At 47.8% G+C, this 17,549-nt stretch overlaps 3 long non-coding RNA genes across 4 annotated transcripts; 1 reads left to right on the forward strand and 2 right to left on the reverse strand.

Annotated features, from left to right (window-relative positions):
* Positions 1 to 1,120: 1,120 nt before the first annotated feature.
* On the reverse strand, positions 1,121 to 2,493 carry LOC135367245 (uncharacterized). Its single transcript, XR_010414402.1, has 3 exons — positions 2,304 to 2,493; positions 2,120 to 2,240; positions 1,121 to 1,353 (listed from the first exon to the last, which is right to left on the reverse strand). It is a non-coding gene; the product is annotated as an uncharacterized LOC135367245 (long non-coding RNA).
* A 1,889-nt stretch (positions 2,494 to 4,382) lies between these two features.
* Positions 4,383 to 15,348, reverse strand: LOC135367243 (uncharacterized). Of its 2 annotated transcripts, XR_010414400.1 has the most exons (8): positions 15,211 to 15,348; positions 12,556 to 12,633; positions 10,985 to 11,071; positions 10,779 to 10,920; positions 8,109 to 8,273; positions 6,382 to 6,465; positions 6,173 to 6,322; positions 4,383 to 5,919 (listed from the first exon to the last, which is right to left on the reverse strand). It is a non-coding gene; the product is annotated as an uncharacterized LOC135367243 (long non-coding RNA). The 2 variants fall into 2 exon arrangements; XR_010414399.1 differs by lacking the exon at positions 12,556 to 12,633 and having other exon boundaries at positions 15,211 to 15,347.
* Positions 14,770 to 16,759, forward strand: LOC135367244 (uncharacterized). Its single transcript, XR_010414401.1, has 3 exons — positions 14,770 to 15,347; positions 16,084 to 16,279; positions 16,394 to 16,759. It is a non-coding gene; the product is annotated as an uncharacterized LOC135367244 (long non-coding RNA).
* Positions 16,760 to 17,549: the final 790 nt, after the last annotated feature.

The following is a 17,549-nucleotide window of genomic DNA, read 5'->3' on the forward strand; positions in this document are numbered from 1 at the left end:
ACCAATGACTCGGACCGCATATCCACCCCGACAGGACGCATGCGCAGAGCGCGTGCGTCGAAGGCTGGTCTTACTTGCGCGTGATCGAAACCGCACGCGCCGCTTCGTACTCATTCAAGAGCGTGCACAATGGGGATTATTCCAGAGTCGCAGGCTAACGGCGTGATAAGGACGGCGAGCGCGGCGCCATCTAGAATAGGGAAAATCACGAATCGGAGTTGCTCCCCGACTGGTATGGAAATACGTACTGAAATGTCGTCCTCAACTTCTAGTGCGATACGGTATGTCGATGAAACTGCGATAGGAATGGAAAAATGTACTTTGTATGTGCACATACATGTGTAAGGGACCATAATTTTGTCATCCAGCATATATGTAGGCAAACTATCGCGAATGAAAACTTTCGATAATTCGAACGAAAATCTGCGGTCCCTCGGGGTTCGAATTAACGAAAGTCTACAGTATCTGCTCCAAATATAATTTTTGTGCGGTGAGAAATTTTTACAAGTACAAGTCGACAGAATTTGGTTCCTCATCTCGCCGACGAGGGAGACATCGAAAAAAAGAAGAAAAAAAAAAGCCGTTTTGTCGTTTTCAACAGCTTGCAAAGTACAATTCCTTGCAGTCCCCAGCTGGGCGTTCAGTTCAGTGCGCGCGTTAGGACCTTTTGGACGTTTTGCAAAAAGCTCAGGACATGCGCACTTTTTCTTTCTTTAATTAGCACGGTTGCATAAGCGTCACGAAAGGGACGTAATCCTTCCCTTTGCCAATAATTCAGGGAGGGGAACAATGTCATTCGAACCACGAACGTTGATTCGATCAGTGAAGTCTGCAAGTACGAAAGGAAAGTTAGGTAGCAAGCGAGCTGGTGGTGACGATCCATGACTTGAAAACCCGAGACGAGGTAGGGACGAAAACAGACATACCGTGAGACCGTGTTTGTGTATGTCTGTTTTCGTCCCTACCTCGTCTCGGGTTTTCAAGTCATGGATCTGCAAGTATGATGCAAGAACTTGAACGGACAGCCACGAGCCACTGACACATTTGAGTTGTAGTGCCAAACCCCCGCAACAAAATACGTACCACAGCACTGCTATAGATGTTTCCGTTGGAACACAAGCTTTTGAACAACACAACTTTTTATTGACCGATACAATTTGATTTAAAAAGAGATAGAGACAATGGACACGATGATGACTGTACACGATGAGACAGGTAGTGATCTATGAGCGATCATATGAGAGCCTATAAGGGGTAATAATCGTAGGGACACGCAAAGGCAGGGCCCAGGTAGTCGTCACAGCAGACGGCGTTCACGCACTGGCCGGAGCAGCAGTCCAAGGGACCAAAGCACTGGGGAATAATAAACGTGTCAGCAATGCGTTGCGCTTATATTAAGGGCTAACTCAAAACTACACACACTCACGGGGTCGACCCTAGTCTCGACCCTTCTCGAACGTTGCGTAACACCGCGCGAGTATTTACAACAGCAACGTTAGACGTGCGTAGGATTGTACGAGGAGGTTGTTGCCACAGGAGAACTTCCGGTTTCTCTCAGCATGACGTCACTACGTATTCTTAGCATCCTTTGGCGACAGGTGTGTCAATGAAGTTAGTGATTTAACCATACCACCACCCTCCTACATCACCTAAAATCTAGAGGAGACCCACTAAAATTTGTGAGACTGTGCAATATTGTGTCAAAAGCATGTAAACACACCCCCTTGCAGAACCCATCGCCCCCCTCCCCCAAAGACAAAATTCTGGGTAAACCAATGAATGAAGTCTGCCCAGGACGCACTAGCCCCTTACTTCCTGCACGGCGTGCAGCTACCTACTTGACGGATTAGCTAAATAAGCGATGCGCACTGCGTATATATCCACCGCTTGACCATCGGGGAATACGATAGCATGTAGCTTAAATGCTATGCACTCAGGCACCGAGCAACGACAAGAAGAGCGACGGTATGCAGTGTACAGGCTTTCCTCGACTCGGTTTTCCCAGGACCCGCTATACCTATGCCCCGTGACCAGCGTGCCGCCGTATGGGCGGGCAAACAGATCGGTAGACAACGCTATTGCTGCCACTACCACAACCGTTGAGAACCATGAGGCTTACCACATCTCCATTGGGCGAACAGAACTGTTTCGGAGACGCAGTCACCTTTGCTTGAGTAGATGCAGCCAGGGCAATCAGAATCACGGCTAGCAGTCGGCAGTATTTCGATGACATGGTTCCTCTGCAAAGGAAATGCAACATCAGCCCCGGACGTTATGGAGAAACCCGCTTGTGTAATAATTACTCTTTCGTCAACTGGTCTTCTAGCCTCACAAATGTAAGAAAACGGCGTAAAGTACGAAGTAATCTGAGTCGTGATCTAATCTGAATTCGTAGTGGGTAGAACAGGCTAGAAATGTCAGCACAAAGCGTGCAATGTGAATCACGCGGATCGCTTTCACACTCTAAGAAAAAAGGGCGTGAAATGGTGGCAACTTCTATAGGTACCACCTAGGTCAACATCGCGTCTGATAAAGGGTGTAAGAGGGTGGCAGAAGCAACTATCATATGTCCAAATTGATACGAAGGCAAATTCGAAGGGCAGAAAAATTGGCGATGTCAAGTTGCCGGTGATGACTAGATCAAAGAGTGATATTAAACGGGAAGAGCAACTTATTCATTTACACATGGTAACGAGACTTTCGTGCACGAGACTGCACTTCTTCAGGTTCCAAATTGCTACGAAAAGGCGTACGCCCCCACTCGCTCGCCGAATCAGAAGCGGTAACCCTATCATTCGTAGGTAGCAAGTAGAGGTTCACAACCTTTTAGGCACAACACAACTCTACCCTTTTTTCTGAGAATGCAGAGAGAAGTCAGTATGCTCATATCCGGAGCGTACCAAAATAAAAATGTACCAAATAATCCGCATCAATAGTAGCAACATCTAAAAACCCTGTCAGCCAACAATTTTCTATTTCAAAAGCATCCGTTCGATTACGTGAAGTTTACGAATTCCTTCTTCGTACTTCCACATGGCTGCTGGAGTACTAACTACTCCACAGGAATATAGGACTCGCGGATACTAATGCCCATTATAGTTCGGAGTACTCGATTACTTAAGTCGAACAAGTGATTACAATTATTAGTAATTTCTCGTATTGGAATTTAGAAGCTATGAGTGGCTTACCTTTGGCTGTGCGACAAGACGCCGGGAAACAGAAGTTCACGAGACCAGACCGTCGTTCTGTATGATGGACGAAGCGACCCGCGTCTTTATAGAGGCCCATCACGTAGGGAAGGGTTTCCGGGAAATCCCCGAACCGGCCAGTTTTTGGGGGGTCCAGTTTTGGGGCTCTGATGCATCATTGGGTCAAGGAACCATGACCTGTCCCAGAAGACTAGAACAGCTCGGCCAACAACCGAAAAGATAAAGGGTGTCTTTTTTTCTTTCTTTCTTTTGGGAGGATAGTCGACGAAAGGATTATTTATTCTCGAGTGGTTTGTTGAGTGCAAGTGAACGGATGGTTTAATCCAGTTGTCCGTTCGAGATTGTTCCATGACGGTTTGTCGGACTTTCGTCAAGCGATCATTTCCCCATGGTACTGAAAGAAGATAGCTCGATGTTTAAGAAAACAGAAAAGAAGTGATGGATTAGCTGCCTTACAGGGAAACGATTGCACAGAAAAGTTTTCTTTGCCTCAGTTGCTGAATTTTAATTGACCAATTCAGATGGAGGCGCGCTCGATGAACAAGCAAACAAAGATGCATAACTTAAAAACCCGAGACTAGGTGACATAAAAAAAAACGGCAGCACAGACAAGGTCTCAAGCATAGCTGAAAGTTTACTCAACAGCACAAACATATAAGGAGTTCAACATCAGGAGTTCAAACATATAAGGAGATTGAACTCCTTATAAGCAAACAAAGATCGCGCATCTTCGCAAGCGGATACGACCATGCGCAGCCTCATGCATTTTCCATTCCATTTCCTTTATTTTTTTTTTCAAAAGTGGTTGACGAATCACCACAACAGCCTATTGAACGGATTGAGCGCTTCACCCATTTGCCTAATTAATAGTGCCAAGGAAAGTCTAAGTCTCTTTGTGGCGCTGTTGTATATATTTTACTGCTACTACTACAAATATATTTCGAGATACTCAGCAATGTCACTGTAGTACATTTTTCCTTACCTGTGCACGAAGCTGGAATCCCATCTCATCGTGTCTGTGTGTGTGTGTGTTACCATTAGACATGCACACCCCCAGAGGGTCTCAATGTTTTGTGTTAGATGTACACCAAGGTATTTATAAATGACTGTGTTTTCTGCAACATGGATCCATTAATGAAATACTGAGACGATACACAACCCGTACGAGAGAAGCACATTGTATTTACATTTATTAGTATTGAGAGATATACCCCAAGTGGTACACCAGCTGCAAATGTTATTAATGTCGCCCAGCAGGGTTAATGGGTCGACTGTCGCTCTGGTTGCATCTCCGTGAAAGTGATCGTTCGATTGCGTTTCGTTTTAGAATGTGCCGGTCGTATCTGACGCGGAACAGGTAATGAGTGTTCTGAAGAGCAGGCCCATGCGCTCTTTGTATGCCTTAAACACTCAAAGGAGGTCAACAGTACGCGACATTCATTGCCCACATAGTAAAATCGTCGCTAAAAACATCCCACGTGGTCTCGCCGAAAAAAGCAGACGACAGTGTCTCTCAAACATCCCAAGACGCCTTGCGCCGCTCACTTGGAGGCACCTGCGCTTCTCTCGAAAGATCTTATGAAGAAACTGATTCAGGAAGATCATTTACGGCTGTGAGGAAGAGCAGAGGGCCCAAGAACGGAACTTTGGGGTATATGCTGGAGATCCCCGTCTTCCCCGCCGTTGCAGATGGTATACATTCATTCCGAGCTATCAGCGTGAAATAGTTTTCGCCTTCGTCTTCTCGTTAGTAATGATCCAGTCCGAGCTTGAAAAAGGAGTTCTCTCCCGTAGTCAACCCTGTAGAACATTTCAAGTGCTCACTGATCCTTGTTTTCACTGTACAGGCTCATACTCTTATTTTTACCCGTCCCGGTTCGCCACCTCTCGTCTTCCTCTGCCTTGTTCATTTCCCTAGTTACAATCCTCGTCCACTCTTTTTCGCTTTTTTTTTTTTTTTTTGCCGCGTCGTTCACTCGGTGTATGTCCGGTCTATTCTTTTGGCTCACTCTGAAAAAACTGAACTTTAAAGCATAGCACGCTCTGCGCAAAGTATTGCCAGTCAGTTCTGCGTGGCAAAAAAAAATGGCGAGCCGATCCATGTCATTACGCTCCCCCCTCGTACATGTCATCTGGAACGAAAGGCTCATGTGGTCGTACCCGTAATCATTGAGGATCAGAGGGAATTGAGAAGGCTGCGTCCGAGGTCACGGGATTAGTTTCAGCGGATAGCCGAATACTCGAACCTTCGTCCATTACGTCATGTTCAGACTCACTTTGTCAACCGTTCGTTCAGGATTGAAGTGTTTTGCTAACAGTTTCAAGTGTCCACCTGAGGAGAAAGTAAAGATCACATTTCTAGAAGTTCCACTGGTGAGCGAAGAACGGTTCACGGGACCCCTTGCGGAGTCTTGAAGTACTACTCGAGGTGATGTGAAGGCCACGCCTCCCACGACGTCACAATGACGGCAGCACTAAGTGTCACGTGAAACCGTAAAGAAAGCACCACGTGTCCACGTCACTATATGCGAGCACATATATTAGCACCGTGCGATGTCTTGCATATCACAATCGCGTCTTTGTATCACATGGTATGGTGCGGCACCATTCTGCAATCGCAGCTTAGGCTACAAGCCTGATTCAGCAGGCTAGAACCCAGAATGAAGCCTGACCATGGGGATGAAGGTCTCTGTGGATACCCTTGACGCCACTGTGGAAGAAAAGTATGGTATAGATAAGGAACAGAAGCAAACCTTTGATTATATTACTACGATACTATCCTATGTTGCTTCAATACTGTACGTTGTTATTACACGCTGCTTTTTTTATTTTATTTTTTATAAGGATTGAAAATTGTAAGAACGAGTCCCACCGCTGACTGGCTTTTCGGCAACTGTTACCTTAGCCTGGGTACTCTAAACATCGTCTGGCCTTCGCTGAAAGACAAATCGAGAGAAACATACCCTTTCCTAATCTTAGGACCTCGTGCGCCATCCCCCTCTCCCTCTGTCTTCGCACAAGATGAGGCGACACGTCATTACGGGTGTCGAGCTCGACACGGAGGTCAGCTGGCAGGTGGATTGGCACCAAGTTGTGACTGCTGCGGTATTTGGCTGCAGTTCCATAGCAAGCGTGAGATAAAACGGAAGAGTGACCTTTGACCAGAACTCACAGGTGTAATATCCTTAGCCTTCGTCGGTAGACTGACCAGGCATGGAATGACAGGGTGGCAACTGACCTGATTGGAGGGAGAAACCTGCCGGGAGGCAACGACAGAGCTAATCAGTATTCGTTCCCAGAAATCGTAAGATCGTATGGACTTTCTTTCCGTCTTGCTGTACTCTTAGCTTCTCGTGCGCCAAAGCAAACTCACATTCATGCGTAATGAGAAAAGCTTCAGCATGGGACATATCTCCCATGTATCTACTTTACTACTTTATGTCAAAAGTTCGTTAATTTCCGTTAGTGTCCAGCCGGGGCAGTGCGCAATACCCACCGTACGCCCTTATGCACTGGAATTTTGCTCGGAAAGGCCGTTCCTAAGAATACGGAGGCCAACCTCAAGCCTCGTTTTTTGCTTCAGACGCTTCACGTAGGCGTGGTACATACGTCGACCACAGCGTCCTCAGTGGAGCGGAAAAGAGTAGTGTCCGTCTACTGATCCGATGGTTGCAGGTTCGATCCCAACCGAGGTCGCCAGCTATTTGGTGGCATGGTACAAGGTTCTTGGACATGCTGTCTTCCGCGAGGGACGTTAAAGTGGGACTCCGCCACGAAATCACCACAAAGATTGTGGCGTGTCTGTAAACTTTGAGATGTCAGGAGCGTGTGTATGAAACATCTCGTTCCAAAACTCCGCAAATTTTATTGAAACGAATTTATTATGAAGCGCGCGCTTCGCCTCTGTGAAGCAAGAGGGCACTGAAAGCAACACACTGCTGACATCATCCGGCAAGGGAGAATGCAGGCTTCATAGCAGACGACAATGCTGGGTGACGTCACGGTATCCTCCTCCGGACGAACAGGCGTTTTCTACTCTTCGCATTTCGGTTTCGGTTTACTATTGTCGTCATTCACGAATTAATTGTTCGCGCAAAATGAATGCGAATGTTGTTGTATTCGGTATAGAGGGTGTGGTTCGTGTCAGGTATGATGCTCACTATTTTTTTATTTTTATTTTAATCCTTGCGAAGTCTCCTTGCGGTGTGCCGTGTGGTGTGCTGAGCTTTCGGTGGGGCAAAATTAACCCACAGACCGAGCATGGCGTAGCTCATGATCCTATTTGTCTCGCGACGTAAAGTCACAGATTATTATTATTATTACTATTATTATTATTATGGCGACCATGAGTGCAGGACGCCGTTGAGGTGTCAGTGGTACTCATTGAGAAGTCTGGCGTTGTCGAGAAGGGGTGTGTGGCAGGCAGAGAGCGGCGAGGAAATTCAAGCGCTATCGACACTACCCGATCGTAGGTTCCATGGATTCGAATCAACGCTGTGTCCGTGATAAACGTAATGAAACCTCATCATAGTCGATGTATTCCCGACAGTTGACACTAACGTTGATGTAGAGCTTACAGCCTTCTGGATAAAACTGCGAAGAATCAGGCGAGCTGGTGATCGCGGTAATCCATTAGGGAAACTAAGATTGAGAAACTGATGATACGACGCGGACAACTCTGTGTCTGTGTTCTTCGTAAACCCCAGGGTCTCAGTAATGGATTATAGTTTCCTTTCACTCTATGCGCTGGTATTTTCACCTCTGTGGCGCGTTATGCATCGACGTTAGACTTAGGGCATTTTTCAAGCTCGCTAATTTTCGTTTTGCGCCTTACGTAAGGGAAAATCGCGGTGCTTTGGCCGAACGCCGTTTTTCCCCGGGTGCCATGTAATACATTACCTCTGGACCTGTTCGTGTCGTGCTCCCACAAGACGACGTTGCTACGGAATGAGTCTGGTAGGTTGTTGCGGGGTGCGTCAAGGATGTAGCGTCAGATTCCGGGTGGTGTAAGGAGTAGTTGGCCATTTTCGAACAGGGCGTACCGTCACTCCCTGACACTAGAACCTGTTGAGTAATGAGATACACTGAATGAAACTGAGGTGCGATGGAACTGACCTCTTTCACGATAGCAGCGCCGTCTATCACATATCCACGCGCAACATAACTCGCTTCGAAAGATTAAAGGAACAATTCCAATAATAATAGTAATAGTAATGGTACCGCGATGTTAAACGTAACGTTTGTCTGGCGACAGGTTGCACGTGCCGCAGGGTAGGACTGCGAATAATTTCGACCACCTACCCGAGGTTCTTTTGACGTGACGGGATCGAACCCGCGATCTTCAGCTGAGCAAGCCAACACGTTACCGACTCAGCTACCGGGGGCGAAGGAACACTTTCCAAGTAATTTCGTTTTTGCTTTCCACTTACATCTAAATTTCAGCAACTATAGTTGACGTCAGTTTTTGTTGCATGTGAAGGAATAGAAAAAAAAAAAAGTTACTTTTCTTATTATAGGTCAACAACAGCTTTCACAGGAACACTTTGCGGAATGAAATTAATTTTTTGTGGACATGGAGCAAGGGGCGAGTTAGAAACCGCTGCTGTCAATGGTTCTGACACCGATTTCGCAGCAAAATGAAGCGAAAAAAAGAAGAAGAGAGAAAAAAAGGGGGGGGGATTGTAGATGGTCGTTCTACCAAAGTGGCCATTCGCAAAATAAATTTTACACCGAGTCAACCAAAGGTGTGTGTGTGTGTGTTTTGTAATAGCCTTATGTTAATTCAAACACACGTAAATCTGCAGAAGAAGGAAAATCTCAACTACGTACTCTCGACGACCCACCATCGCGTAGCCAGTTTTGTACTGGAGAAGAATATTTTTTCCGAATCTTGTCATATACACAAACACACACATACTCTAACAATGGACATAATACATATAGGCATAACATCTAACAACAAACTTGCAAGTATAAAAAGCGCAACTTGCCACACCGTACATGGTGTCCGTCAAGCTATATGGGGAAGTTGGACAGCAGCAGAACACCTTGCAAACAAACGATGCTCCGCGCTTGATCTACCGTTTCGTGGGAGATATGTATATATAGGTGCTCCCTGGTTGCCCGGTTCCGCGCTTTCAACGATAAGAAGATCTTCGTCATATCTTGTAAGAGCTACACGAGTGCGGACGTTATTTGCAGTGGCGAGACTCACGTAACTGTGCTTACGAAAGAGGTTAAAGAACCTGTAGCAAGACACTTGAAAACTAGACATTTTCCTAGGAAGGGAGTTGCCTCAGGACAGAAGCCGCCGATATTTCGAACAGAGACTGTACTTCTTCTGGAAGAGGAACAGTCTCTGTTCGAAATATCGGCGGCTTCTGTCCTGAGGCAACTCCCTTCCTACGTCTCTGCCGGTTCGCTGGATTTCTACCCATCTATAGACCTTTTCCTGTTCGTTGCAATGAAATCTTCGATCACTACATAAGGTTTGCGCACAAGGAATACGAAAGCAGCGCGTCTGTAAAGTACATCAAGCAACAGCAGCAGCAGCAAGTAAAAAAAGAAAAAAAAAGCACACACACACACACAGCAGACGACACGGATTAAGCTCGTCCGTGTCGTCTGCTGTTCTTGGTAGAGTCACTAAATAGGGGTACAGAGTATCGCATTCCTTTTCCGCGCCGGAGCCGCCGTTCTGTGTCCGCGATTGGGCCGATCGTGCCACGTGGTTTCTCCTTCCAAGAACGCGCCGTCCATGTGGAGTCCAAAACCCGTTTCCTCGGTTGCGAGCTGGCTCGACTGCGCGCTGTTCTCCGACGGAGAAGGGGGAGATTGGCGTCCCATTGCTAGGCGACGCAGCCGCGCCGGACACAAGATGGCGGTCTCGCTCGCGGGCGTGGCTCAGTGTCGCTACACTGTTCCCTATTGAGTGACTCTAGTTCTCGGTGCTCTCCCTCTTCTTGGAATCTGGACCCATACCACCATGCCTGTCTTTTAACTCTCAGTAAGTAATCGAACAGTAATCACAGTGCACTCTCCTTCCTGCCTAGAGCTTACGTCACAGGCCACGAGCACAAATGCCCTGGTTTGAATGCGGTTGCTGCTAAGTTTACTTCTCCGCTGGGGGGCGTAGCCTCCTCTGGAAGCGACAACTGACGACTCTGGAGCACTGCCTCTGAATGGTCCGGTCGATTTGGGCACAATCAAACGATCTTAATAATAATAATAATTCCCGACGCCACGGTGCCCTGGCGGAAGACGGCGTGTCAAAGCAACATGTAGCCTGCCGTGCACCAAGTTGCTGGCGTCCTCGGCCGCGTTCGAACCACGACCTACTAGATTATAACGACCATGTCATAATCAGCAACCCATATGAGGAGCCCGTCCGCACAATCCGCCAGGGGCGCTACTCATCGGCTTCAGAAGCGATCACAAAGCACCTTGCCTACCGGAACCTGTGAGGCGCTCGACACGGAAGCTGGGACACTGACGTCATTTCCGCACGAAATTACCGGTGACCTATTGAGCCACAGAGACCCCCAATGCAGAGAAAAGCATTGCACATACCTGTATGCTAGGACCTTATGTGCCACGTTGGACTTCCTCCGTCACCATATGAGATGACATGGTATGTCGTTACAGCCGTGGCACTCGTCACGGTACACTTGCTCGTGGCCTGACACCAGGTGGTGACAGCTTTGCTAGAAGACTGCAATGCAACGAAGAGGAACGGCTCAAACCAACAAACGCAAAGACCTTGAAGATTAACTCACGGGCGTGGTCTTTTGGTGTGTCGTTGGTACAGTTGCGTACCAGGGAACCACGAGGTGACGATCGACGAACTGATCGTACCGCGGAGCCTGCATGGAAACAGAGTTGATGGGTCGCCTATGGTCGTACTGAGAGGGGCACGAAATGTATTCTATCAAGCCGAAGCACAGAAATTTTACTGCAGCGTCTCCAAGTTGACGCCTGTAGTGCTCCCGTTGTTTCGGTGCCGGCGCACTACACTTGTCGTGACGTAGAGTGATGTGGCTAGCTATTCCGGCCAATAGGACCAAGTGTAGGGCGGGGCTTAAACGTGCCGTTCTTAGGTTGAACACGACTATAGATTTAGCACGGTGCACAATGTTGACGAGGCACGTCTCTGACTCCGCCTCTTCAGCTGCGGATAAATACTGAGGCCCTCCAAGGTGAGAGGGAGTAGCCACGGTAGAATGTACCGAGTACAGTGAACCCTCGTTATTATGACCATGGTCGTTCCCGAACATTTTGGTCATAATGTGGAATTGTCATATTAACGGGGGGGGGGGATTTGCAGAGGTTTCACTGCAGGGGTCATATTAGTTCACTGTATTCCAACATAGAGTCAGTATGAGTTATTCTGCAGGCGGTTGACCTAGCAGGAATGTTGGGTTAGGCTGACCGAATAGGAGTAAGTTAGGGGATATTTAGACCACGGGCATGGCCGCGTGGGTACAAGCCAAGTGGGTAGTCGAAGTAGTGCTGATATGGACTGGGAGGTGGTGAGTTCGACACCTACCACAGGCTGAGCTGTCTGAGGCTCTGGGTTTCCCGGCTCACTTTCCTGACGAATGTCGGCACAGTTCCCCCCGAAGTCGGCCCAGATCACAAACTAACTCCCCTTTCCCCCTCTCCGTCCTGCTCTCTATCTGTCTATGCCTGTTCGCCGTTCATAGCCACAGTTGCCTCGCGGCGCTAATACTGAATAAAAAAACGTTAGGTATAGATATAGCATGTAGCCGACTGAGGCGAGCGCATCGAAGTGGTCTGAGGCAGCTGTATGTTAGAGGCAAGTTCAATATGGCATGGGCTGGTTGAGGAAAGGCCTAGAAAATGGCGCAGTCGGCTGAGGCAAACAACTGCAAGGGGTGCGAAAGGTAGGAATCGGTTAGGGGCTAGTTGGATATAGCAACGGTCGCCTGGGGCAAGCGCCTGGAAGTCGACCAAACCTAAGAAGGGCTCTGTGGTTATTTTTGCATGCGGTCAGCTCAGACAAATCCGTAAACATCACGTTCTTTTGATGCAGCCACATCTGAGTCGTTCTGTGCTGTAGTCCAAGCGTAAATCCTCATTCTCAACGTACTGAGTATTTCTGTGCTCATTCTGGGCCCATTTTTCGCTCAGTTTTCGCTCTTCCTCTGTCTCGCCGATGTGAACGACGTTCGCCATCCCGCCGCCGCTTTTCGGTTCAGTCCGCTTCAGAAAATGCGCCGGCAAGCAATGTCTTATCCAGTAAGAAGACGTGTTCCCGACGCCAGTGCTCAGCCGACTAACTACGCCATGTTTCGATTGGATTAGCACACTTCATGTAAAGGATTACCTCGTGATGTGCATCTGCCATATCATTCGATGATTCGGTTCAGCCGCCGCCAGATGTCTTCAAGATGACGTATAGAACCTGTTAAATAGCGAAGCGGACGAGAGGAACGTTAAGGTATTACGGAATATATATTTCTTCTACAACAAATACGGAGACTCAGAGAATCGATAGCGCTCTCCCTGACTCCGTGTCGCTGTCAGCCAATCAGATACATCAGCATACGATAGTAGCAACTTTTAGTACATCGGAAAGTGTTCACGATAACAGTTCCGAAAACATGATAAGCCAATCACCCTCTTTCTTTTGAGCTAGCGACATCACATTGCTAATCTTGGATATGATGACTTCTTTTACCGTATTGTTTTCGTATACTCAGGCTGCGTTCCAATACCCCGGTTAGTCGACTGCCTAGCGGTCTAACCGGAAGTGCCGCCATGTTAAGTCTCGTTCCAAATCTCGCCAAGTCCGCTATTCAGTCGGCTACCGCCTAGTGCGCGTCGATGCAGTCTAGTTATACGCCTGAGCATCTGACAGCCGGGATGGAGACGCGCGTTGACGGTACCAGCGTGCCCGCTGTTTCTGCTGGCTTTAAATGTATAGTTGCACATAGTGGTATGTTTTTGAAAACTGGGTAGAGAGTTGCAACACATGCTTAGTTGTGAAGGTGACAGTTTATGCACGATGTCCTACAAACTTAGCGCATTCGAGTCCTGCTGCGCTTGCGCCGTACGCATTTCTTGCGTGAGCAACTAGATGGCGCCACAGGCGCCTCGGCTAGGCAAGCCTGTTCCAATAGTGACAAGCAAAGGGGTCTACTCAGCTGCCTAGTCAGGCGGCATCGCGGGCGCGAGGTATTGGAACGCAGCCTTAGTTCTTCCGGCTCTTCCGAAACTCCCTGTTGTGAATCTTCGGCGTTCTCCTAGAACTCGCTACGCACGGTTGCCAGCAATGGAACAGACACAGCTTTTCTTTTTATTCCCATATGACACCCATATGCAACTCTGGCTATGAAGGATATGTACAGACGTGAAAAGATTGGGATAGGACAGCAGAAGGGTCAGAGTGGTATGTAAGCGTCTAGGGCTGACTTCAGGGGGAACTGTGCCGACATATCCGTCAACTGTGAGAAGTGAGCGTGAGTTAAATACCTTTTAACGTTAATATTTACATAGTTCCTGGTGGAAGTACAATGTTCAGCGAACAGGACTTTTCAACGCCCAAGATAAGAGCATCAACAGGACGCCCCTTGCACCATAATGCTAAAAAGACTCATTACCTTGTTGTTTTCTGCTCTACCACGCCATAGAGTATTTACGCAGGAGGTGCCAAAACAATGAGACAAATGTTGCACGACAAGCCTTTGCTTCGACAGCGATAAGCGATAAAAAGTTCTCATAGGGCCACAAACAACGAACGTGCGCTATCTACAAGCGTGCGCGGATAATACAATGCATTGTTTTCGCTCGCCTCCGGCAGGATCCCATGCAAAACAAAGCAGGGTCGGTAACAAAGATAAAAAAGAGATAATAAACTGAGGGCTGTGCAAGCAAGGTATACTCCATGGGGGGCCGTATCCGAACCAAACTTCCTTCGGTATCTATAGAGTAGCACAGGAGGGCGTGCTGCTTTGATTGTTCACTAACATCAATGTTAATTAAAAAAAGCCTATGTCTCCCAATGTTAACAAACCAGGAGGGGCGCATGATAGCACTTGGTCAGCTAGGATCCGTTCAAGTTTCCAGAGCGACTGCTGTATTTTGGAGCGCACGGACCCCCGCTGGACCATTATTTCGGCCCACGCAACCAGGGACCTTTTTTTTTTTTTCCGAACCCGAGAATGCCCTACCGGATACAAGGTTCTGCAGTTTCCCGCCAAATCCACACGAAGTGGACGGGAGAACAAGATGAGTGGCGGCCGTTAAACGTACGTGTAACAAGATAAGCTACTCCGTCGATTCTATCTGTCTTCTTTTATGCCAATGATCCTATAATTGGTTGCCGTAATCAGACCATATATCGTCCGTGTTGTGTTGAGTGATGTTGCGATGTGTGTTCTCAGTTCAGACACGAACTTCCAACTAGCTTAGACATTGTCTCTTTGTCCGACTGAGCTAATGAGAATTCTGCATCCCTTTGCAAGGTTGCTGTAACAAGTATTAAAGGTACGCACGCAAATGCGGTGCTCACGAAGAAAAACTAAAAGAATTGGAATAACGCTGGCATGCGTGCTTCTGCATATAGCCTTATTGACCGCTGAGGAGCGAAAGTAGTCGTTCGGAGTTTAAAGCGATTGAAATCCGCAAAGATACACAACTGATTCACACATTTTCGATCTTCATGACGCCCGCTGCGTACACTTTTGACTGCTTTCGATATGGGACGACTCACACAAAAAGTTCGCTTTCCCACCGCCACGTGGCCGCGCAAAGCGCCACGTAGCGCCACGCTCCTCGGGGTTGCGCTCTACAACTTGCAGTTACGCGATTATTTTATGTTAACTAACTATGACAATTAGTTATGTAAGCTAATTAACGTCTGCACTAATTACTGGTACGCCACCACCTTTGAGTAGGCCCCACCGATAATAGATATATTCAATAACTTTTCTTAAAGCAAAGCGAATCGCGAACTTAAGAAAAATCTGCTCAGACTTACGTGACGCAGCCTGTATGCGCTCCAGGCTTGTACCTTCACGCTCCTCTCTAAGCGACAGCGAGGTGCTCCAGTTGACCGGTCTTCTTTCGGACCACTGTGAAGTCTGCTGGCGTCCCGCTGGCCACCGACTGATAAAGGCAAGTGTTGTGTCGCACGCTTGCAACCTTATCGGGCGAATACTTCCGCGTGTGGTTCGTATACGGCTCGTGGATACCCAGGCAGCACAATGTACTGAAAGTCGAGTGCAATAGGGGTGGACGGGTAGGTGGAAGACCTTGAACACACTCGTGAAACTAAAGAACATTGATAAGACACATACCGTCCACCCCTATTGCACTCGACTTTCAGTACATTGTGCTGCTTGGGTATATTAAACGTTGTGACGTGGATTTTGGGTTACGCCCCATTTCGTCCAAACGTTTATTTCGTCCAAGTGCTCACAACGTCCAAATATTTGATTCGTCCGAAAAAAATCGGACGTACTGAACACTTGGACGAAATGAACAGGCGAGGAGAAACTTGCCCAGCGCGTCCAATAGCCCGTTTCGTCCAAATGGGGGAATTCCCAAAGGATCTGCTCCTTTCGGCGGGCGACTGCCTGGCTACATTCATGAAAGCACAGGCCATTTTGGCACTGGGTGAATGGCAGGTGACTGTATTCATGAAAGCAAATGGATTATCGATCAAACGGGGAATCACAGAAAACACAAACCCGTTCACAGGACCGCTGACCTACAGTGACCGTCCAGTTAACGATGTATTGTTTTCTATAACTGTGTTCTCGCTACGTACCGCGTTTCCCAATGTCAGTGATCTTTCTTGGAGACATCTAGGGATCTGAAAGGAAACTTGCGTCCCTTTGCCTTTACGTAGACTACTTCGAGCGGCAGTGGCTTACCAACGTTCATCTCTGGAATTAGTTTGCGGGTGAGGACGATCTCCGCACAAACGATCACGCCGAAGGGTGGCATAATTCGCTGCGCATGAAATTCAAGAGCCAACCCCACATGACGTTTTCGAAGTTCCTCGTCGAATTTGAGTCAACCATACACAATGTAAGCACAACCAGGTAAGCAACAAATTCGCATAATCAGGGAACATCATCATGATAATTAATAGAATATAGCATATATACTCCCTCGCTTGCTCTCTTTGTATTCATGCTTCTTACTGCCATTTACAGGTATGCATTCGGCTGCTGTTGAACGGGGCTTCGCCAAGCAGGAGACGATACAAGAGGCGCGCTCTTCCTTCTGATGGGCGTACGGAAAATACAGCTCAGGGGAAATGATGCTGGGAAACGAAGCACCCTTCACAGACGTAACAGAGCAGTTTGCTCATGTCATCAAGGCATACCTGCAGCGCATGTCCCACTTGCTGGGCCATGCTAACTAATAAGTTAGTTGTTCAAAGGAAAAAACAACAGCAAATAAACGGAGCAGGCTGAGCATTTGTTTCTCGTTTTACTCGGTGTATAAAATCTTTCAGCGGGAATGTTTAAATCTTACCTTCAACTAATAAGTCAGTTGTTGGAATGAAAAAAAGAAAGAAAGAAAAATAAATAAACAGAGCAGGCTGAGCATTTGTTTTTCGTTTTACTTGGTGTATGGCACGGCATCTTTCGGTGTGAATGTTTAAATCCTACCTCCAATCGTAAACGAAGCAATTGTTCACTCGCATTCGGAGATCCCCCTCCCTTTTCGGACGAAACAAGCGTTGGGACGGTACGGTTATTTGGACGGGTTGGTCAAGTTTTCCCCCGTTTGGTTCAGTTCGTCCAATGCCCACTATGTCCAATTTTTTTCGGACGTGCTGAGTACTTGGACGTTGTGAATACTTGGACGAAATAAACATTTGGACGAATCGGGGTGCCACCTGGATTTTGTGCCAATAGTGACGTCATACCTATGGGGGGGAGGGGGATATGTTTATTAAAGATAAAGGGGGAAAGGTCAGACAGGCCAAGGCCGACTTGCTATTCCCAAAAGGGGAAAAAAAGACAGAAGGAAAGAGAAAAGAGAAGCAGAAAAGGAAAAGAGAAAGTGGCAGGGGACGATGGGGTGGCTCAAGGCTCAAAGGCTGCTGAGCAGCCCAGTGCCCTTCAGGTAACACAGGAGGGCTCGGGTGACCGCCCACTGTCTAGAGCGCCGGACAGGTCCCAGCAGCGTCGCCAGGGAAAGTTCCCTGTGGCCAAGGGAAGTGAGATTTGTGGCGAGGACGGTTCGGGGGCCGGCGTACCTCTTCAAGTGCAACAATACATGGCGCATGTCGGCGACTGCAGCACAGCAGGCACACATCGGGGACGTCCGTCTATCCATCTCAGAGAGGAGCAGCGGGGT

The sequence above is a fragment of the Ornithodoros turicata genome, chromosome 8 (assembly GCF_037126465.1).
Source record: "Ornithodoros turicata isolate Travis chromosome 8, ASM3712646v1, whole genome shotgun sequence".
NCBI lineage: Eukaryota > Metazoa > Arthropoda > Arachnida > Ixodida > Argasidae > Ornithodoros > Ornithodoros turicata.